The sequence below is a fragment of the Prinia subflava genome, chromosome 2 (assembly GCF_021018805.1).
Source record: "Prinia subflava isolate CZ2003 ecotype Zambia chromosome 2, Cam_Psub_1.2, whole genome shotgun sequence".
NCBI classification, from domain to species: domain Eukaryota; kingdom Metazoa; phylum Chordata; class Aves; order Passeriformes; family Cisticolidae; genus Prinia; species Prinia subflava.
This window is the reverse complement of record NC_086248.1, coordinates 15,793,711-15,814,475: the sequence shown is the minus strand read 5'-3', so window position 1 is coordinate 15,814,475 and position 20,765 is coordinate 15,793,711. Positions and strand designations below refer to the sequence as shown.

Sequence of the window (20,765 nt, the reverse complement as noted above, 5' to 3'; positions counted from 1 at the left end):
AAATTAATTTTGCAAATGCTTGTGTGCTGCTATTTGTAAGGTTGTGTTCCAATATGCAGACAAGCTGTTAGATAGTCATAAAATGTATTTGTAAGTTGTGAAAGAATGTGTAATGAATTTCAGCATGAATAACTATCTAAAGACTGTCCTACGAAATAGAAAACATAACAAAAAGCTATCATATGTCCCCTACTATTATTTTTGGTTACTTAAAATGTTTCAGCTGCCCACTCAAAAAGTCACGTGAGCGCTATCGTAATCTTGCAAGCTCTCTTTCTAGAAACTATTGCACAGTGTCCAGAATAAAAAAGCTAAATTTATTCTTTACATTTTTAACAAATACAGCTAAATGCAAAGCCAAATACCATTCTGACCCACAAAGGAATTGCTACAGGGATGGCTGGCCAATTGTTCTTGCTTTTAGTTCCAAAGCAGACTTCTTTGACAGCCTCCTCCAAGGTGGTGTAATTGGCAGTGGTAGCATGGCCATTACCCCATTAAAATCACACAGCCAAACGTTGGTAACACAGTGATAACCCAGCCCATGCTCTGCACTGCCTCACAGGTCATGTTTCTTGCATCTTTTTCTGAAGCCATCTGAGGGCATCTGTTGGCTGTTGGACTTGGTGGACTCTGGGCCAGTTCTTGCAGGATGATGGACATTCTTGTATAACTACATAATAACTACATAACTACATAAAAAAAATGTGACATAGATGTTAAAAGTCTTCTTTTTTAACCATTTTCTTCCAATATGGTTAGACATGCATATTTAAACTGAAGGCTCTTATTTCTAAAGGGCTAAATGAGTTGCAAGGCCCACACCAAAATATGATTATGGTTAGTGACAAATGTGGGAAACACACAGTAAGATAGGGTGTGAAGGACAGGAAGCAAAGATGATATCTGGGTGATTCATGTGGGCCTCTGTCTTCCAAACAAAAAATTTATTGCCCAGGGACAATCCCAGAGTGAGCTGGTGTGAAACCATCATAATATGTATATCCTTCTGCCTAGGATAGACTTGTGTACTTTACATTCTCCCAGTGCATCACACTGGAAGTGTTATGCACCAGGACCTGAAACAACTGGAAATAGCAGAAATCATAGAGAAAAGCTTCTTCTGATGTGAAGAGTTTTCCCTTCCCTTCAGGGAGTCCTGGCAGCAGTCTGAGGCTTTCACTGTCCTCTGTCTCAGCAGGCACATTGCCCACTGCCCACCATGACACAGGGAAGGGCTGAACAGGCAGCAGACACAAAGGATTTGCAGCACATGTTTCCAGGTGGGCAGTGTCACTGTGGTCCTGCAGAATCTCCAGTACTTTGAAATACTGCTTTTATCCTTCCAATTTTCTTTAAGCATACTATTTCTTTTTTGTTTTCTGATCTTGGCTATGCACTCAAACACACAGAGATCATCAGATCACCAGAGCAGGGCTGGGCTGGCAGTGTCCCTCTGTACACACATACTCCTGGCAGGATGACCATGTTTCAAGCATGACACCAACAGTAGACAACAATTCAAGTGAATATATGAAAGGAAACATGGAAATTGGAGGACAACTTTTCCCTGTTTCAGCAGGAAAAACAGGATCAATTTATAACAAGGGATAAGGTTTTCTAATGATGGAGTTATCACTGTATACTTTTTTTCTGGTAATTCTCAGAATTTCTACTGTCTGTGTGAGGATATCTTCTATAGCCATACCCCTCATCCTTGCATTGCAACCCACTAACCTTACTCTTTCCCAATACCTTCATAATCCCCACTCCAACCTCTTATGGCTGTAAAAATTCCATACAGACCTACATACCTGGAACAGACAGAACATACAAATCTATATTCATTTTCAGGCATATAAAGAACATTCAGGCAACACTCCTGTGTTCTTCAAATCCTCTTCTCTGCATTGCCCAAGATTTAGGACAAACCCTGGTATCTCCTTTTAAAAACAGATAATGGCACAAACTGCAATGTTAAGAGTGCTGGGAATTGCCTCTCTCCATACCTGTATTCCAATAGACCTGAGCACTTGTCAGTCAGGGTACTAGCTTGACTTCTCTTTGCTCCAGAGAGATCAGGCTGTATTCTTCATCCTGTCTGGCTAAGATATAAAATATATATGCATCTATCATATGTAGAGTGGATGTTACTGTGTTGATGAGCACTGTAATAAATCACAGGTTACACAATAAAACAAAACAATGACCCGTATCATAGGAATAACAACTGGTAAACATGCTGTCTCCCTTTTTATAGAGCATTTCAGATTTTGTCTGGGTTTTACTGCACTGCAAGAAACATTTTCTTTGTGTTACTTTATTCTTCTCTTTTATTCTCCTTTAAAATCAATGGAGATTTGTTCTACAGTTACAGAATTTTTTGGTTTTGTCTTATATACCCCTCTACTATCCACATAAATGCAACAAGATCAACCAGCCAAGTACAACTAAAGCAATCTTGGAAATAACAGGAATAAAAGTGATATATTCCCCAACCCTTCCTTCACGACACAAACAAAAAGTTGCTAAACAGTACAAGCCAGCTAACATAAAAATCTCCAGCATTGTTCTCCTCTTGATGCTGATCTAAAAGGAAAAAAAAGGGAAAATATGAGAGAGGGAAAAAAAAGCATGGACAAGTACAGTTATAAGGACAAAAATAAATTCTCATGTAGGGTATTGTATCAAATTTCCAAAGTCTTTCCTGGTGTTTACCGAATACCTCCTCATTGATTCAACTAACAGAGGATATAGCAGTCTATTGACTCAGCTAGTGTGGCTGCAAGTTGTATGTGAGTACATAGACACATATTAAACAAATTTTAGAAACAAAAAGTAGTTTTTAGTACATCACCCCACTCAACATGGCTGTAGCAATGCTGCCAATTTTGCTGCAGTTTAATATAGATTTCCTATGGAAATTAATTCCACATGCTGAAGGCTTACTGGTTAATGCCTATGAGTCACTCATTTATCTGTTTTGCATTTATCGACTGTCAATGTCACAGAATAACCCCCACCTTCTCTTGTTATGAGACAGTGAATAGTAGCTCCTCATGTTTCCTCTATTCAGTAGTTTCCAATAAGAGCCTTATGCTTCTCAAGGAAATTTTACAGTGTATTATATGTCTTTTTACACAGGCTTCCTAACTAAGATCATTACACTCTTACTTAGTCTATTTTGTTTCATACTAAGTTTGTGAGACAATCAAATATTTATAGTATAATTAGTAACCTCCTAAATTGTAGAGTATATTGTTAATATTTTCCTTATCAATCTGTTTCTTTTCAGATTAAAAGCAGTTGTTAGGTGAAGACATGTAAACATAATTGCTAAAATGAGAGTGGATGTTGTGTATTTGCTTTCTCCATGAGATCTCATGTAATTCTGTAGGGTTGACTGAGCATTGTTAAGGTTGTAGTTTGTAAGGTTTGTAGCATGTGTGAGGTTTGCAAGGAAAGTATTGTTAACCAAAGCTGAATCCTCTTATTCTGGTTTTTATTCTACTTTATTCTGCTTCAGCAAGATTTCACCTGGGAGGTTTTCAGCTCAGAAACAGCCTGAAGTCACTGTTTCACTTTAAGGAAGCATATCTAGGGAGACCAATTTCCCTTCTGTATTATGAGTGCTCTTCATACATATAAGCGACAATTATAGGTCAGGGCCTGATTCTCAGCTTACCACAACAATTGTGGAACTATTAATGTCCACTGAGCTTCTCCTAATACAATAGAGATTTCTAAACCATGCAATCAGTTAAGATAAATATTAAAGTTTTGTAAATGACCTTCTGAGGATCCTGGTGACCATATGTTTGAATTCTGAACATGCATACTGGACATAAACATCAGCACATGATTTTCAAACAAATTATGAAATTGGTTTTGTTAAAAGCAACATTTGCTAAAAAGTCTCTTAGTGAATGAATTTCTGCACTTAACAGAAAGCAAGAAAACAATTGCTTCCAATAATTGGACAGTTTGATTAGAGGCAGGTAGTGCAGAGCTGAGAAAACTGGAGCCATGAAGCAAATTTTAATGTCAAGTGCACTTCCTTTTCTTTAGGATCCAAAAGCATAACATGCAAATTGCTTCCAAAAAAAAAAAAAAAAAAAAATAAAAACAGTTTCTATTTATTATCCCTTCTGGTAGTCTATCTGTAGTAGAAGTTTGCAGCTTGGAAAGAGTTGCATACTTGATGCTCATCATACACATTGATGCAGGTATAAAAAGAACAGAGAAAGACTTAGGAGAAAGAAAAAAAAGAAAAAGTGTTTAAGATTTCCTTGAAAGTGTAGGCAAGAGATATAGTGTTGTGGCAAGGACCTGTTCTTGTAAACTCCAATTCAAACAACACACCCCCACTAATTATCAACTGTAGCTTTATTACTTTTATTACCAGTACTCTGAGGAGTCCCAACGATGAACACCATTCTGGGCAGCATAAAAAGAAGCACTTTGGACTGCAATGGAAATAAATTGAATTTGGCTCTTGCTGAAATTTCAGTGTGTATCAATCTCAATTGCCACACAAGCAAATACAATAACCAGACTCAGCCCACATTAAGCCAGACACCATGTCTACTCAAGAAGAAACTGAAGTCTTGCCATGGGATGGGAAAGAGGTTGACCATACAGCCGATCTGAAGTACACAGAATACTGAACACTGAACTGAGATAGAATTAGCTTTTTTCTTCATAGCCCACTTCACATTGATCATTCATAAGAGTATGGTTTTAACAACTGAAGGATAAAAGCCCTAGGGACAAATTTGCTGCTGGTGTAGACCAACATATAACTCTGATCAGTATTTGGTGTACGAAATAAGTCTGAACCAAAGAAACTTCCGCCTCAGAGGATGACAGCACACCAGAAACTGCCAGTGCCACCAGCTTCTCTGGAAGCTGACTCCTCATGTGTTGAGGTGGGAGATGCTCATCACTGCCATTCTGAGATGGTGCAGAGGACGTGACCTCATCCCACCCAGAGCCCGCTGCACATCTTGACGGCAGGCGAGAACAGGAAAAAGCCCCGCGCGGGGCCCGGTGCGTGGGAGGAGGAAGCCGCCTTGGTTAGCTGTCACCCGGCACGACTGCAAGCAGCTGCACACTCCCACTCCCACCACCTGCATCCTACCAGCGAGCTACACCTCTGATCTGGACTGAGACGCTGTGTGAGCACAAATTTGCCACCCCAGTGCTGCCGGGAAGGGGTAGATGTGCAAATGGTGGCACTAAACCACCAAGCGTGGTGAGCAATGTGGTGGCAGGAAGGAGCTGCTCAAGTGCAAGGCAAAGCTTGCAAGGGCCACTCCCAGGCTTGTGAGCCTTCCCTGTCACACTGCTCCCAGCTGGGCCCAATTCCCTCTCCTAGCCATGGGTGTGGGAGTGCCTTTGGGCAAAGCTTGTCCCAGAAGCACTATCTAGTGAAGTACATTAGCAAAATGCACACAGATCAGCTCAGAGGCATCAGCTGTGATCACAGGCAGGGCTGACACCTGTGCAGAATACAGGTGGATGACTTAAAAACATGTGATGGGGTAGAACAAACCAGCCCAGCTGGTGCTGGAATGAGAAACAACCAACACATACATGGATATGTTGGTACTATTACAACACCAATATTTTCACAAGGAAGATAAGTACTGAACAATATCTTTACTGTACCAGGCACAAACTTAACTTCAGTCAACATCAGCCATGCATGACCTCTTCTCCATCTATTCTTTCCCTCAACAAGGTATTTATTACAGGCAACAGCAGGCATACTTGCAGGGCAAGTGACTTTTTGCATCAGTACTTGCACCTTTTAAATGAGGATAACATGCTGTATATTATATCCCAGATATTTACAAATTAGGCTTAGTAACAACAGTAAGGGATAGCAGAAATTCCAAGTGGTTGCTTAATACCAGGAAAAATGATCTTTATTAAAGAAAATCACTAATTCTAAAAGACAGAAGTGAGACTATATAAAATTTAGGAATATCTATGTGCCTCTAACACACTTCACTGGTCAGTGTGTTAGAACTTGTTAGTTCCAGCTCAAAATATCATCTTTTTCTCAGTTGTCCCAAAATTGTCCTTATTTTGCCATTAACCTCTTCCAGAGCAGTCCAGCCAGGACCCAGCAAGATGATTGTCAAGCCCAGCATTGGTTCAGTAGTGACCAGACAAAAGGATTTGATGCAATAGGAAGAGTCATTACCTGCAAAGTGGGAAAATGAGCACTTTCTGAGCAACTCCTGGAGCAACTGGAGCTCATGCCTTCCTTATCAAGTCTCTAAGACACCCACTAAGATGAGAGGAAACGGAACTGTTTTGAACATAACACTCTGGATGCTGGCCTGGAAGAGGCTCCCTAAAACTAGAAACCTGCTTCTCAGCATTGAATAAGCTTGATCATCCTGTGTTACATTTATAATAGCCACTTATTGCATAGGATTTGTAAATTTAATTTTAATCCCAATAAAAATCCTCCAAAATTATTTCCACTTCCTCAGAGAAGTCAAAACAAAAGAAATTTTCTTTGGTAGACTTAGTATTTTTCAGGCAGACATGCTGACTATGGATAATCAAATCACACTATTTAAGCTCTCTTACTGTACTCCTCTTCAGGTTTTCTAGCCTCCTCCACATGGATATTTCCTCTTTTCATACTACAGTATTTAGCTAAATGAAGCAAAAGCACAGGGACACACTAGAATAAAGTCAACACAGACTTTAAAGATGTTTAGGCATTTAGCTCCCCTGGCATTAGGAACAGGACATCTCACAAAATCTGGTTCTTAGAGTGGGAGCAGAACAAAACTGCATTGCTCTGTGCACCTGGAGTCTGATTGCTGTGTTTGAAAATGATTTTTTATCACCAAAGCAGAGAGAAAGCAGGCACAAATCAGCTGGACATAACATCAATAACTATGCAAGGGAGGAGGAATTCCTGTCCTTATTTTGTTAAATCTCCAGAAATTCCAGTCTAAATAGGCCTAGTCCAGAATCAACTGCTACTGTGAAATGCAATCTCCTCACTAACCTACTATTTTCCAGTTCAGGCACAAGACACCTCTCTCAATTCATCCTGTTGCAACAAAGATTCTACAGTACACACAATAATAACAAAAAGATTCTACTAAAGCAAGCCCCTCCAAGCAGCACTGGGTCTCCTGGGAGGACCAGCTGAGAGAGCAGAGACATTATGTCTGCTTTTACTGAAGGTGCTCAGATACTCCAGCAATGAGTGTGATGCAGAAACACAAATTAAATAGAAACCACCCAGCTGACAAGACTGATGTACTTGGATTCTCTCTAAGTCGTCACTGACATTGCACACTCTTGCCAGTCCTCCAGCACCTCCCAGTTTTCTCATGTTGTCCCCATTGCCTCAGAATTCAGAGAAGCTGGTTACCTAGGCATGTGTTATATCGACCTTGAGAAATTGAGTTTTCAGGCATTTTGATTTCATGATCACCTGTGCAGGTCTGATCCTGATCTTCTCTAGTAATTCTCTTTTCTCCCTTGGGAAATTTCTGCCATCTGTTCCCTTATTCTTTCCTGAAAATGGAGGAAAAAATATAGCTTTTAGCAACACCCTGAGTAAATGTTTTCACTTTCTCTCACAGGCCACATCATCCCTTACAGTAGCCTGTTATTCCAAATGCACTGCAAGCAAATACATTTAATTGTATTTTAAAGTGAGCAAAGGTTTCAATTATCAGTTTCATTCTTGCCCAGTGCATATATTTATTTGAAACACTTATGCATGTTTCCTTTCATTTACCATCTGTCTTATTTTATTTCCATTCATTCTTTCTGTTATGCATTGTCATCTAATGTAGAGCATTATAACAGAAGTCAGGTCTTCTAATTTAACTGCTTATCCCACAAACTCATGATGTGACCCTGTGTGTGTTATTAAGCCTTAATAAGTCTCATTTCCTACCTTTAAAAAGGACGTTGTCTGTTTGAACCATCACATTAAAACTGTTTAATTTAATCAGAGTAACAATACTTTCTAAATGTTAGGTACTATTTCCATTTCATGCCAATCATGCCACCCACATTAACAAACTCCTCTGTGTTTACTTTCTGGGCTCACACATATGTCAGAATCTACTTCCAGGCTCTGGGTCTGCAATGAACAGGTAAATTTCATTTTGTAGAGATCTGTCTTGCTCCTGACCAATCTTCCCTTCTCAGCAACTTTTCTCCAAAAATTATCTTTCATGAAAACATGAAGAAAAAAAAGTTAAAAAGAAACTGAATTTTTAAGCTGAACAACAGATAATGTAATACATAATAATGTAATGTAAGAATAATTTGGTCCCTTATTCTGCTAATTACTGTCTTTTTTAGTAAGAGTATCTGAATGTACACATCCACCCAAAGTATTTTCAACACAATGCAATCAACACTGAAATGAGGAACAAGACCCTAGGAAAAATAATTTAGGGATGGACCCCATCTATTTATATGTGGCTCAGAGAGGTGCAGAAAGCCTGTAACACTCAAATAATGGTAATGAATTGAAAATGGACACAATGTGTTTTGCTTTGATTTGTTTGGGGTCTTGTTCAACTTTGGTTTTTTAACTCCACTTTGATATAACTCAAAACAGTTGGCAGAGATAGATTACTCTTGTTTTATTTGGAAGTGTCTTATTAATATTTAGCTCCAAAAACTCTACTTTCTTTAGCAAAGCAAAAATACCTTTCCTGCTCAGAGTAACTCAACAAAACCTCATTTGGTTACTGCCACTGAAAACTTTGCAGTCACAAGTCCAGGTGGCCTTTATGCTTCAGGCAATAATTTGCTAACACCTTTTACACATCGAGCCCCAGCTACATTCCTGAGATGCTCAAAACTCCCCTAAACATCATTTGCACATTAGAACATTCAAGAAACATAGAATCAGACCCAAGGAAAGCAGAACATGTGTTATGCAATTTACTGGGGTAGCAACCACACAATTATCATTTGTCCTTGCTTATAGGAGGTTACATCAGCTCTTCAGGTCTGGTTGCTCTAGCAGAGAGAATTGCCTATCAGTTGCTTTCTATTATGTCAGATAGGTCTGCTCTGGGCACCTTCAGTCACACACATGGGTGGGAGACAGTTTATAAGTGGAAGAGTGTGAGGATTTTTGTTATTCCTTTGAAGTACGAAGGCTGGATCAATGGCTTGATCCTAGCCATTGAAAGGAGCAGAGTTGAGTGCCTCGGCTCTGGAGCAGAGTGCCTGTTTCATGTTTGATATTTCTCTCCTCTGACCAGATAAAAAGGAACAGGGAGAAAACACAGTCATGACACTTTACCTCACCTTACCTAAACCTGTACAGCAAAATTATTCACATTTGGACATTCAATGCTCCGCAGCAGGAGCAATCCAGGAAACTTTAAAGCTCTGAAAACCACAACTTTTTCTCTAAGATGCACTTCACTTCTTCTTTTTTTTTTTTTAGTGATTCCTGACTAGTTGTTACAAAGCTCATAATTACCATATATACCTCCATAAGAATGCTGCTACTTCTCTGTCCTGGACCCTTAGATATTTCCCCTCAGCCAACATTCATGAGTTTTACCTAGGATTTTGTTTTCTAAAATTTTCCTTCTTCCTACAACATTAAAGCTATCTATTTTTAGGTCACCTGGTGTCTCAAGTGCTCACCACTAGTTTCTTCCTGTCTGATTGTTTAAACCTCCTGCAGAGATCTCTGCCCACTAACCACTATTAAAGAGCAGGTAGGAGCTGCAGAAGATCTGACACCTCAGCAACTATTTTGTTTGTTCTCAAAGACTAAGTGACTACTATCTTACATTCATCACCCAAAGATAATCATACACATCTACTAGCCAAAAGAGTACTGCTACACAAATACAAGTGTTAACATTATACAGATTGTTACATGAATTCAACAGGGATACCATTTCCCCATTGTCTTTTGTAAGTCTTTCTTTGACTCCAGGGCTTAATTTTTCCTTCTTCCCTACAGGAGGATATTTCCCCTTGTGCTCTGTTTCACAAGACTACAGCACTTCCCAAGTGGTTATGGATTTATTTGGCAACATCAGCCTCTTATACTCTGTCTTTGCCTCAAGTTCCTTACACCTAGAGCTCAGTCATCAGCCTGCTGTGACTTTGACTCCTCAGGCTGCTCCATCTCCAGTCCACTTAGCTGCCTTCTACTTCCCAAATATCTACTTGAGAAGTGCTGAGTAGCATAACTTGCTCTAACCTCTCACTTTTGCACTCATGCAGCTTCGGAGGCCTTGTCCCAAGGCACATATCCCTGCAGTGAAATATCCACTTCTTTAGACTCACACGTGGCAGACTCATCCCCTAGAAAAAAAAAAGAAGGGGAAAGGGCTTGTTTCACCTACAGACCTTACAGGCTCAGCTGATCCCCTGGTAGAGGAAGACATTTAGGATATGTATTGCTGCCATAAATTGTAGGTAGTTAAAAGGAAAAAGAACCCTGTGGAGATATCTGAAATCTAATCTCAGACAGGCAGCAATCTAAAATAAACTACAGCTGGTGTTTCAGCTTTGATTCTGCTGCCACCAAAGGCAAATGGCACAATTCCCATTGATTCCAATTAAATCATAGACTAGGACCTCTTCTTACTCATCTTTCTTTTTTTGATGCCTCTATCTGCTTTTCAGTTGTAAATTTCCCTGCAATACTGCTCTCAGGACCATAAAAAATTCTGAGAAATCCATACAAGTGCAAATTTTGTTACTATTTTTTAATAAGAAAACAGGGAAGATTTTTCACTTTCCTAATTAATGGCATGGAAGAAAAAGCAGCATCATTTTGTGCTAATGGTTTAGTTGGTTTCAGTTAGGGCTAGAATGTGTCCTAAGAACCAACATACTTTCCATACATCCTATACTTCAGAAAAAAAGCACTCTCTTATGACAGTAAATACATAAATGCAAGAATGCAACTGTTAACCATTTTGCAGTGATATGGGTGTTTAACCCTTTTGCATCTAGCTTGACCTTGATATGCCTTATCTCAAAGCAGAACATGCACACACTTGTTTTTAGGCTGCACTCACACACGTGTACAGAGGAAGCTGTGGTGCTGTGCAGCATCCTTCCATTGGTGCTGCCATTCCTGTGGGAGTTGCATTGCCACCAGCTATGCAGCTTTTTGCTTCTCTCACTGTTCTTACAAGGACAGCCAGAGGGTCTCCTGGTTTCCACTTCAATGGTGACACAGAGCACGACACAATCTATGCTGTGAGCAGTTCAGCTCCAGCTGTTCTGAGACACTTCGGGGAAAAGTTTCAGGGCTGTCAGCTCCTGCACTTTGCTGGGTTCATTGTCCTTTTTCCTGGAGGTCTGCCCTTGAAACACTGGCCTTCATGGTTGCAGAGAAAAGCCTGAAAACACAGAATCTTACAGTATTTTAAGTGTGACTCATGACTTTTTGCCATGAAGGGCACATACAATTGCCTCCTTTCAACTTCCCTTTGTCTCTTTGCATGCAGCCGCACCTGCAGATGTTCAGGGAGGAGTGCCTGCACTCATCCACCCTAACAGCAGCTTCTGTGTATGCAAAAGTCAGCACCCGCTTGCACAGGTGTCACTATTCCCAACGGGCTGGTGCAGAGGTTCTGCTTGATGGGGCTGCAAGTGTGCAGGCAGTTGCCCCTTTGAGCAAACTAGTCTCTGAAAATCACATTTTAGCAAAGTAGAACAGCTTTTTCCATGTGTTCCATCCACAGAACTTTTTTTAAAGTAGTTTTACAATGTTAGATATACGGATATGTATCTCAGACTTTTTTTTCCACTGTTACTATCTGACCTTCCCAGTTATTTCACACAAAGCCTAGAGCTCAGTTAGCTGTTTCTAATGGCTGCTGCTCAGAGTGTTCAGCTCACAGAGGAAGAACCAGCCCAAACAAGCACCACGGCACAGGGGATTAGAAGTGCCCATCATAATTATCACCAGTTCTTCTCAGCTTTCTCCAGGGTGTGGGAGATGCATGGCCCTGGTACCACAGCCAATGTGTCTGGGATGCTGGCAGGCCAGTCAGGGAACCAGCCACTCTGCCCTGTACCCTCTCCCAGAACATTCCCTGTTGACTTCATAGCATGCCAGGGTCATATAGCAACACCAAACCAAAAACCTTTGTAATTTAAATTAATCTTAAAATAGATTTTAAAAACATATACTAACAAAAATCTCAAAGAGCTCTATCATTTTGCCTCAAAGACGGCAAAAGAGTTTTGCTCCTTCTCCAAACCAAAAGGCCAGAGCCCTGACCCCCAGCAGAATCCCATCCTGGGACTCAGCAGGCAGAAGACCTTCCACAAGCTGACAACAAGTTTTCTGTGTCCAGCAGATCACCCAAAGCACCTTGCTGCTTTCAGAGCACTACAGAGGGAGCATGGGCTCTCATTTCTCTTTAAACTCCCTGGATCACTTAATGAATAAATGACACTAGGTGATGGTATCGACACCATGGCAGCCCCAAGGGAACCTGCCCAGAAATGGCCTCAGAGAGCTTCAGCACAAAGCTGCTCAAAGAAATCATCTCTACAGATACCTTTAATAAGGCCTATGACTCAGAGAGCACTTAGCAATGAGTGTCGGAGGTAGCTGAGCATCATTACCCCATTCAGATGGGGAAAACCAGACTCTCTGGGCTAAGTGATTTGCCTGCAGCCCCGCAGCACCTGGCAGACCTCAGGGCAGGAACTAAGGCTAGGGCTATGGTGCACTAACTCATGGCACAGAGCCAGCGCATCCCACCTGCCTCAGAGGGGTTACAGCCCACTTGCTCTTCTGCATGCATGGGGTGAGTGTGACCCCACAAATCCTTTTGCCTGAGGCAGGAAGAAATATAAATTTAACTGCCTATTATTACCATTAAATATGCTTCACCAGCCTAGTCCCACCTTATCAGTATGGAATACATGAATTTAACATTTACATTTAACAAAATGTTAAAAATTAAAGTGTAAGTGGCTGAACTCAGTAATGCCAATAGTTGCATTTGATAAAGTAACATGTTTGTGATTATGGAATTTTGCTAGACACATTCTGAAAATAACATCTTATTTGTACAATGAATGGTTACACTAATCAGTGCAAGGGTTTAAATAGTCTTAAGTATATTAGCATAATAACTTATGAAGCACATGTAGTTTATAAATGAATTAACAGCTACAAATTAAAGAAATGTCTGCTTTTTAAAGCATCTGCCTTTTCTTTTTTTTTAAATGATAATAAAAAGAAAGCATTCTGATTTTCAAATGCTCTCAGACTGTGCAGTGTGGAAATGCCTGCTTGCACCCTCCACTCTTCAACAAGCTCAGCCCCCCAGGAGGATTCAGGGGCAGCTCAGAGGAAGTAGGACTCTGCATGGATGAAGCTTTGCAGACCCCAGGAACTCTCATCAGTTCTAACTCATTCCAGTTCAAGATTTTTTTACGCTGCATTAGGGTTAAGCTGTTTTAGGTTTCAAAAGTGCTTGCACCTTCCCAGACATTAGAAAAGGTGTATTTTTATTAATAGGATGATTTTACAGGCCTATTGAGTCTTCTGAAGTGAACAGGATACATGATTCCCACTCTGTTCTCCCTCATTCCTACACATCTTTTTCATGTATTAAGCAAAGGAGGATGACTTGGTCACTTCTCCCTGAGGTCAGACATACATCAGCCAACCTGACTTCCCATTTCCCTTGGAGATGAGGAAGAAAAGTGCCTACATGGCTGCTCTCCAGTCAGGGATGATGCCACCTTAAGTCTACACTGAAGAAATCCCAGCTGGAAAGACCCTCTCCAGCCCCATATCACAGCCTCCATTGAACATGCAAAGGCACACACATGATGGAGATACAGATGTTCCCATTTCCTGGCATAGAAACTGACAGGTGGAATTATTACAAAAAGAAACATAGGAAGAGGAATAAGAAATGGTCGCTAAGAATGAGACATATACGATAGGAATGAGGAGACAGAACCAAAGCAAGGTTCTTCTGAACAGAACTGGTAGTGAGATAGAGGAGTCTGTCACCAAAGAACACTGCAAATAGTGCATGGCTTCAAGATGCAGTTACACAAATCAACAAGTCAGATATCCATTTGGGCACTAGCCATAGACTTCAGTGGCTTAAGAAGGCAGGAAACTGATAAGGAAATATTCCTGCTTTTGCCATATATACCCTTCTCTGGGCATCAGATTGACCATTGTCAAAAGACAGAGCTGGACCAGCCATTTTATATTTTTGTGGTTTTTACTCCAGAGTGGCAGAGGTGGAAGTTGAGAACTGCATTTTCCAAAAGACAAAGCACAGGGGAAAGTTTTACCCCAAGGAGACTGACTTGTCCCTTAGTCTCTTGCACAAGATCACTTCAACAAGCTCGTTCACCTCCTTCCTTAACACCCTCCCCACCCACAAAATACAACAGTAATGGGTGTGTAGGGGCTGTGTTAAACACCTCTTGTCCCCTCACTGTCCAGCCCAGCCTGGACACAGCCCTGACAGAGGCTCATGAATCCTTCTCATGCTGCAGTTTCACTGTGGACAATTGGCAACTACTTGTGGGCAAAGCAAAAATTTAGTAAACACATTTCTCTTTTGGTTATACTACTACTACTGCTTTTTTTTCCCTATGGAAAAAAATACTAGTAAAGCATATTTAGCCCTTCACACACACCAAGTCTTCAAAGGTGAATTTACCTTTTAATTTGGACCTTTTTTTAATTTAATTTTATTTTATTTTATCTTCCTGACTGTCTGGGAACCACTGCGAGGCAGTAATCAGGAGCCTTGCACTAGAAGTCCAACCTTCTGGCCCAACTCCCTAGTAAATATACTGCTATTTTCATCTTAGATTAAGGGCAGCCCAGCCACCTCTCACACTGAGAAGTATTAAAAATACTTCCCTCAGTTCTCAGAAAGAGAATAATCTAAACTCTCAAACTAACTGAACTGAAAAAGAAAAAAGAAAAAAAAAAAAAAGAGGAAGCCTTAGTGTGAAGAGCTATTATTATGTCTTCTCACATTTTGCTGTAGCTAAAAGCATGAGTTGTATATATAACTAATGCACCACCCACCCAAGCAAAAATACTTGCTTGAAAAAGTAAAGGCATGCCTGTCAGAACTCATCCTCTTCCATTCAGTCTCTATTGTATATTTTTGTTCCTGTGATAAATTAGCCCACTACTTCTCAGGTGATTCTAGCATTTCAAATTTGAACACAGGACATGCTCAAGTAAAATCATATAGTAGCTTCACTAGTAGTCTGAACTCACAGGGAGCTAGTGCTCTGCAAAGCAAAACCGAAATGTGAAGGTAATGGGGTGAAAGTTTGAGGCCTGCCCTCCACTTGCACTCACTCACACACATTAATGTTTCCATCCTGGCAGCTATAAACACTGTTTACCATCAAACACCTGCAACAGATTTCCAATGCTCTCATGCTTGCAGTCTAGGTTTGCATGTAATCTGTTTTGTATGCTAGTACACAGCAGAAACCCGAGACTGCCCTGGAGGGTTATGGTTTGTAGGTGGAGCTGCCTGGTCACATCTTTCTTAGTGTTCTCATTTCTGTCTTTCTCCTTCAAAATTCTAAATGTCCTTCTCAGTGTCAGCACCAACTGGAATTCTTTTTTTCATTAAGCATAGCTAACATCTACATCAGCCTAAGCTGTAGTCATTTTCTGGTTACACAGACTTTCCAGCCAGTGAATAGGAACAGAGAAAGATACACAGAGACACCTCTCAGTGAGGCAAATAGGGTCTTTGCACAAGCATCTTGCAATTTTAGCTCTAGAACCAGGCTTACAAATATAGAGAGGAAATCAAAGAGATTTTATTTTATCTTTTCATGAAAAAATGGCACAGTCTGTGACCAGCCATGCTTTTGAAACCACTGCCTTCCACAAATTCTTGGAATTTTCTTGAATTGTAATACAGGGTTGAGAATTTCTAGGCAAGACTCAAAATATTTACAGGTGGTTTTACAAGGATATTCCAGTATATCTTGGGCCTCTGCTGTATACCATTACTAATGGTAAGATAAAGAACAGCTCTTCTTACTAATTTTACTGCTTTCAGGATCTCAAAACAAACTCAAGTTCACTGTAGCTGGCTCAGATCCTAACTTTCACACAAAAGGAAATTATTATCCTGTAGCATAATGTGCAGGAAAAACCCCAATGCCGTGCATTATTCCTGGACCAGGTGACCTCCCCAGCCACCATATGTTTCTCCATCATGCCCTTATGATGCACCCTAATTCCTCCTTAACAACCCATGACAGAAACCTGGGTAGAGTGGGATGAGAAGATAATTTCCATCATTTCTCAGGTAACTGTTCCTCCAGTATATCTGACACATAAGGCAATGTTGCCTGTGCTCCAAGGGAGAGTTTTAATAAGTATCTAGACTGAGCTAGCAAAGGTGTACAATTTGGGAGCAAGGTGCTCCAACAAGCACCATTATGTATACATTTTGCAACGTGTAGCTGAGGTCAGCATTAATACATAGACATAAATAACTGCTGGCATGCAAGGACATAATAAGACATTCCAGAAGATCTCTTTTAAGATGAAGCATTTGAGTCTGCTCCCTAAGCACTGCAAGGTATAATTCAGGTATTTATGAAGTTCATGAGTTCAAAGGCTTTGCTAGGTCGCAAGAAGTGATGGATGTGATGATATAGTAGAATAAAACCCTGATGCAAGACTTGTGTTCTGATTTGATCTGAAACCACAGACACAGCTCTGCTCAACATAGAAGAAATCCCTGAGATTATTCCCTGGGTACAGTTTTGCCATACAGAGCCTATGTTTCCTAGGCTTGGGGTGCACAGGAAGGCCCATGTAACTACTGAGCCCTCCTGAAAAGTGGGGTTTAGTATTCCTGTGCTGATTTTTCTGTTGTTATAAGTTTGGGGCTTTTAAATCATGCTAATGTGTCTAGAGATTGCAATGGGAGCGTGTTTGAGAAATCCAAAAATAAAATAATGTAATGCAGCCAAATACTTAATTACCAACATGTGCATCTGTTGTCAAACCATACGCTAAGTGAGTGGCACTGCTCATTAGTTCTGCTTTCAGGAGCTACCAGGCGTTCGTGTCATCACTACCAAGAGTCTTCTGAGTCTGAATCATCCCCGGAAAGGACAGACTCTGTCACTCATGCAGTCGCTGTTAACAAGAATGCTGATGGCGTAGCAGGTGTTTCCTCCACTTCTCTAAACCTGGAAAGGTTCTGGCACAGCTTCCCTCCAATTTTCCCTCTTCAGAAAGGAAAAACAATCTTTCTCTCCTGGCTCACATGAGCAGGCAGGCATGTTCCAATAACTCAGGTATTGGATACAATTGCTCCTATTCACTCTGTTGCCTACAATACTGTGTGATTATCGTGCTCTGCTAGGTCCTCAGGAAAGAATGCTGGTTTATCCCGTCCAATCCCTTTTCATGCAATAAAACTCTAGCCCAGTGAAACAGAAGGGGGTCTGTGACACACAGCAGTAAAAAAGGGCCACTTACTATTTAGCTGACCCATTAATTTGGCAGTAGGTTTGAAATGCTCTTCCAAAGCTGCTGACTGATAAGTCCTTTCAAACCTTTAAGGGCATCTGATATTCTGAAATGGGCTTGGAAAACTTTCTGTGCTTTGTCCACATGAAGCAAATGCCAGCTGGGATCTAAAGAAAAGAGCAGTGTTACTACCAGGAAAACAACACACCAGTGCCAAAGGTAGGCTAGAAAGGATCTGAGCAATCCCAAATACGGGTCACAGCCTGATAAGACATTAGAGTAAAAGCTCTACAGAGCTGGCTGCTCCAGTAGACACTGAATGTACGTCCTGGTTAGCTCTTGCAGTACTGAGGGTCTAGGGCTGGCTCACTCCTTTCTAGGGATTGCCCAGGAATGGGGCTGATCCCCCTGCTCATGCAGTCAGTGTAGCCTCCTGTCATTTTAGGTAGGCTGTAGTAGACCACTGCTTGCCTCACACCTCACTCTGGCGACTCTCCTTTGGCAGCTTTCCACCTGTCCTGGTGTGCAAGCTCTGATCCAGCCCACGCTGAGGATGCAGCAGAGAATCAAGGAGCCATAGCTGGGCTTCATCCCAGACACAGCTTTGCTAGATTCCAGTTACATCCCAGCCCAGATCCACTCAGTTATCCCCCTTTCTCTGAACCAGAAAGGCACAACCTAGGTCTCTTCCCTCACTTTTGAAATTACTTTTGGGCTTTTAGACAGGGTTCTTTATAAAGGAAAAACTCCCAGTTAGCCAACACTGAATGTGGCCAAGCCCAAGCTCAGATAGTGGCATTTGGAAGGGCACAGCAACTTGAGGTTCTCCCCAGGTTGCTGCTACAGAGCTGGAGAGGGCAGGAATTCCCCTTCCTTCCCTATGCCCACTTTTCTGTGGAACAAAACAGCCGAACCAAATCCTTCTCTTTTTTTCCAAACAGCTGAAGATGGCCCAAGCACTCCTTTCCACTCATAATCAAATACACATTTTCTTTTTAGTACGGTGGCTCCCAAGAGCTAAAGTTCAAGCTGGAACATTGAAACACACAGCTTAAATCACCAGTAGGACACCTCTGGTGCTGACACTGATGTACCCAGCTTGGAGCTGTTCAGGGCTTGGACAGTACTGGCCCTCTGTGCTCCAGAATTCCCCTCTGCAAGCTTTCCTGTCACTGCCAGCTGCAGGAACCAACACTGCCTGCAGCAAATGTGTCACATATAGGTAGGTCACTAAATGTCATGCCCAAATGCAACACAGGACCAGATGCCATTAGGGAAAGAAAAGAAAAAAAATCATGTTGATGTAAGCACTATGCTTTTACTTCCCCAAGTCTGACAGGCCTCCTACACAGCCAGCAGCAAGTAGCTATTTCCCTTGTAATATCATCAGCTTCCAGTAATGTTCACTTGCCTGTTTTTAATACCCTCTACAGCCCTTCCTACCACCCTGTGATAAATCCCTTCCCCTCTACTGTTTCATAACTGTCCAGACCTTTTTCCTCTCTCTCCCCACCACATCTGGCTTCTAGACCATTCTCCACTTCTCTCTGTTAGCATTTTCAAAGCTTATCTAGGGCTCAACAGACTTTTTTCCCCTTCTTGGTAGTGGAGGGAAGAGGAGGGAGGACCTGCTGTTTAGCTGGCTTTGGCAAGCCTGGGCAGCTCTAGCTGAACTCCCCAGCCCTCTGCCAAGAACAGTCTAAATAGGAGCACCAGAAACATCTTTTAATGTCATTTGTATTAATATTTTTGGAATTAGGCAGACTTGAATTTGCTTTTAAAACATTGAAAAACAGAGGGAAAGGGTTGGCAACCATGTGAAGCTCAAACTGTATCACACACAGTACTGTCATAAGAAAGTAGCTATAACATGAGCATCTAAGCCATTTGTATCAAAGGACTATTTTTCCATCACTTTATTTAACAAAGATGTTCTAAAAAATACTTCTCTCAGGTTTTGAACAGAAGAAACCATTCCTGTCTTTGCTCATCCTAAGCAATGCACAATAGTTCAATGTTCTTAAGAAGAAGACCCTGTCTCCTAAGGTATATGCAAAAGGAAAAACAAGGCAGACCAGGATGAAAAGGACTTTTGTGCCTTTTGTCTCTCCAGCTCCTTTCTTTGGTAACACATTCTTCATGCCAGAGAAGCAGTGTGAGCCTCAGAAAGGCCCCTGGCTTGCTACCTACTCTCATAACCAGGTCCAAACTATTCCTTAAAATTTCACTCTGTCTGCCTTAACATTTCTTCTGTGATTATCAGAGATTTCCTCCAGACTCACTGGACTACCAGTTTTAATATCTTACAAGATCAGATGAAGGATCACTCAGCCAGCATTTTGAAGGAGAGTTAAAGCCAGCCAGATTCCTGGCACCTTCCTTACTTCTCAAACTTTGGTTTCAGAGGGGTGGAGACAACACTTAGGGATAGACTCAAAGGATAACATTTAGAGAAAGACAGTCAAGGTTTTAGGCTGGTTTTCTGATGTTCAAAGCAAGTACAAATTAGGCCATGAAAATTTCAGGTATAAAGGAACTGGAGACACTGCTCATGTAGAAATGGGGCTGGACAGGGAGAGGGGTTGTTCAGCCTTGGATCTTGGGCACTGCACAGTTCTCAACTTAAGGACAACTTCCTCTTCCTCATCCCACACACAATGCAGCACAAAGGCTTCAGATGCTTCAGTGCTGCAAGGATGTCACATAAGCACCCCAGTGAGGCAAAGCAGATGCCCCCAGTAACAGTGATTTGCCACTGGCTATCCTCAGCTTGGGTTTATGTCTCCAACATGATGATCCCCATGCCTGAACTTCTGGGTGGATAGAGCCAGCAGGTCTGCTTTGAGACAGTACCCACAGCAACTTACAACCACAAGTGAAAGGCCTCTTGACAATAACAAAATATAGGTTTAGAAGCATGAAAGAAAGCAAAATAATCTGTAGGAGTAATCTTGATATATATGCACACTTTAGGAGGGAAAACAGATAAGAATCTTTCAGGTGAATTAGAGGGCATACACTTGCATAGGAATAATGCCTCTTGAGTCTACAGTAATTTCATGATTAACATCTGCTTTCTTGGCCAAGGAATGCTGGTTTCTATTTTTCCATAACCCAACCCTTGCTCCTACCTTCTTAGAGGGGTTTTTGCATTTTAGTTGTCTCAGTAGGAGAAATCATACTCATTCCAACTCAGTTTGCATTTAAAAAATTTCTCAGGCTTTTATTTGTCCCCTCTGTATGCCCCCTCCCCTCA

General features: G+C 41.3%; 1 long non-coding RNA gene across 1 annotated transcript in view; it reads right to left on the bottom strand.

Annotated features, from left to right (window-relative positions):
* The window catches only part of LOC134565593 (uncharacterized), a 329,001-nt gene that overhangs the window by 225,974 nt on the left and 82,262 nt on the right, over nt 1–20,765 (bottom strand). Inside the window, exons 3-6 of the long non-coding RNA XR_010083946.1 lie at nt 10,235–10,338; nt 7,472–7,554; nt 4,403–4,466; nt 2,010–2,589 (exon numbers count right to left, since the gene is read on the bottom strand). This is a non-coding gene — a long non-coding RNA (uncharacterized LOC134565593). The remainder of the gene's footprint in view (nt 1–2,009; nt 2,590–4,402; nt 4,467–7,471; nt 7,555–10,234; nt 10,339–20,765) is intronic.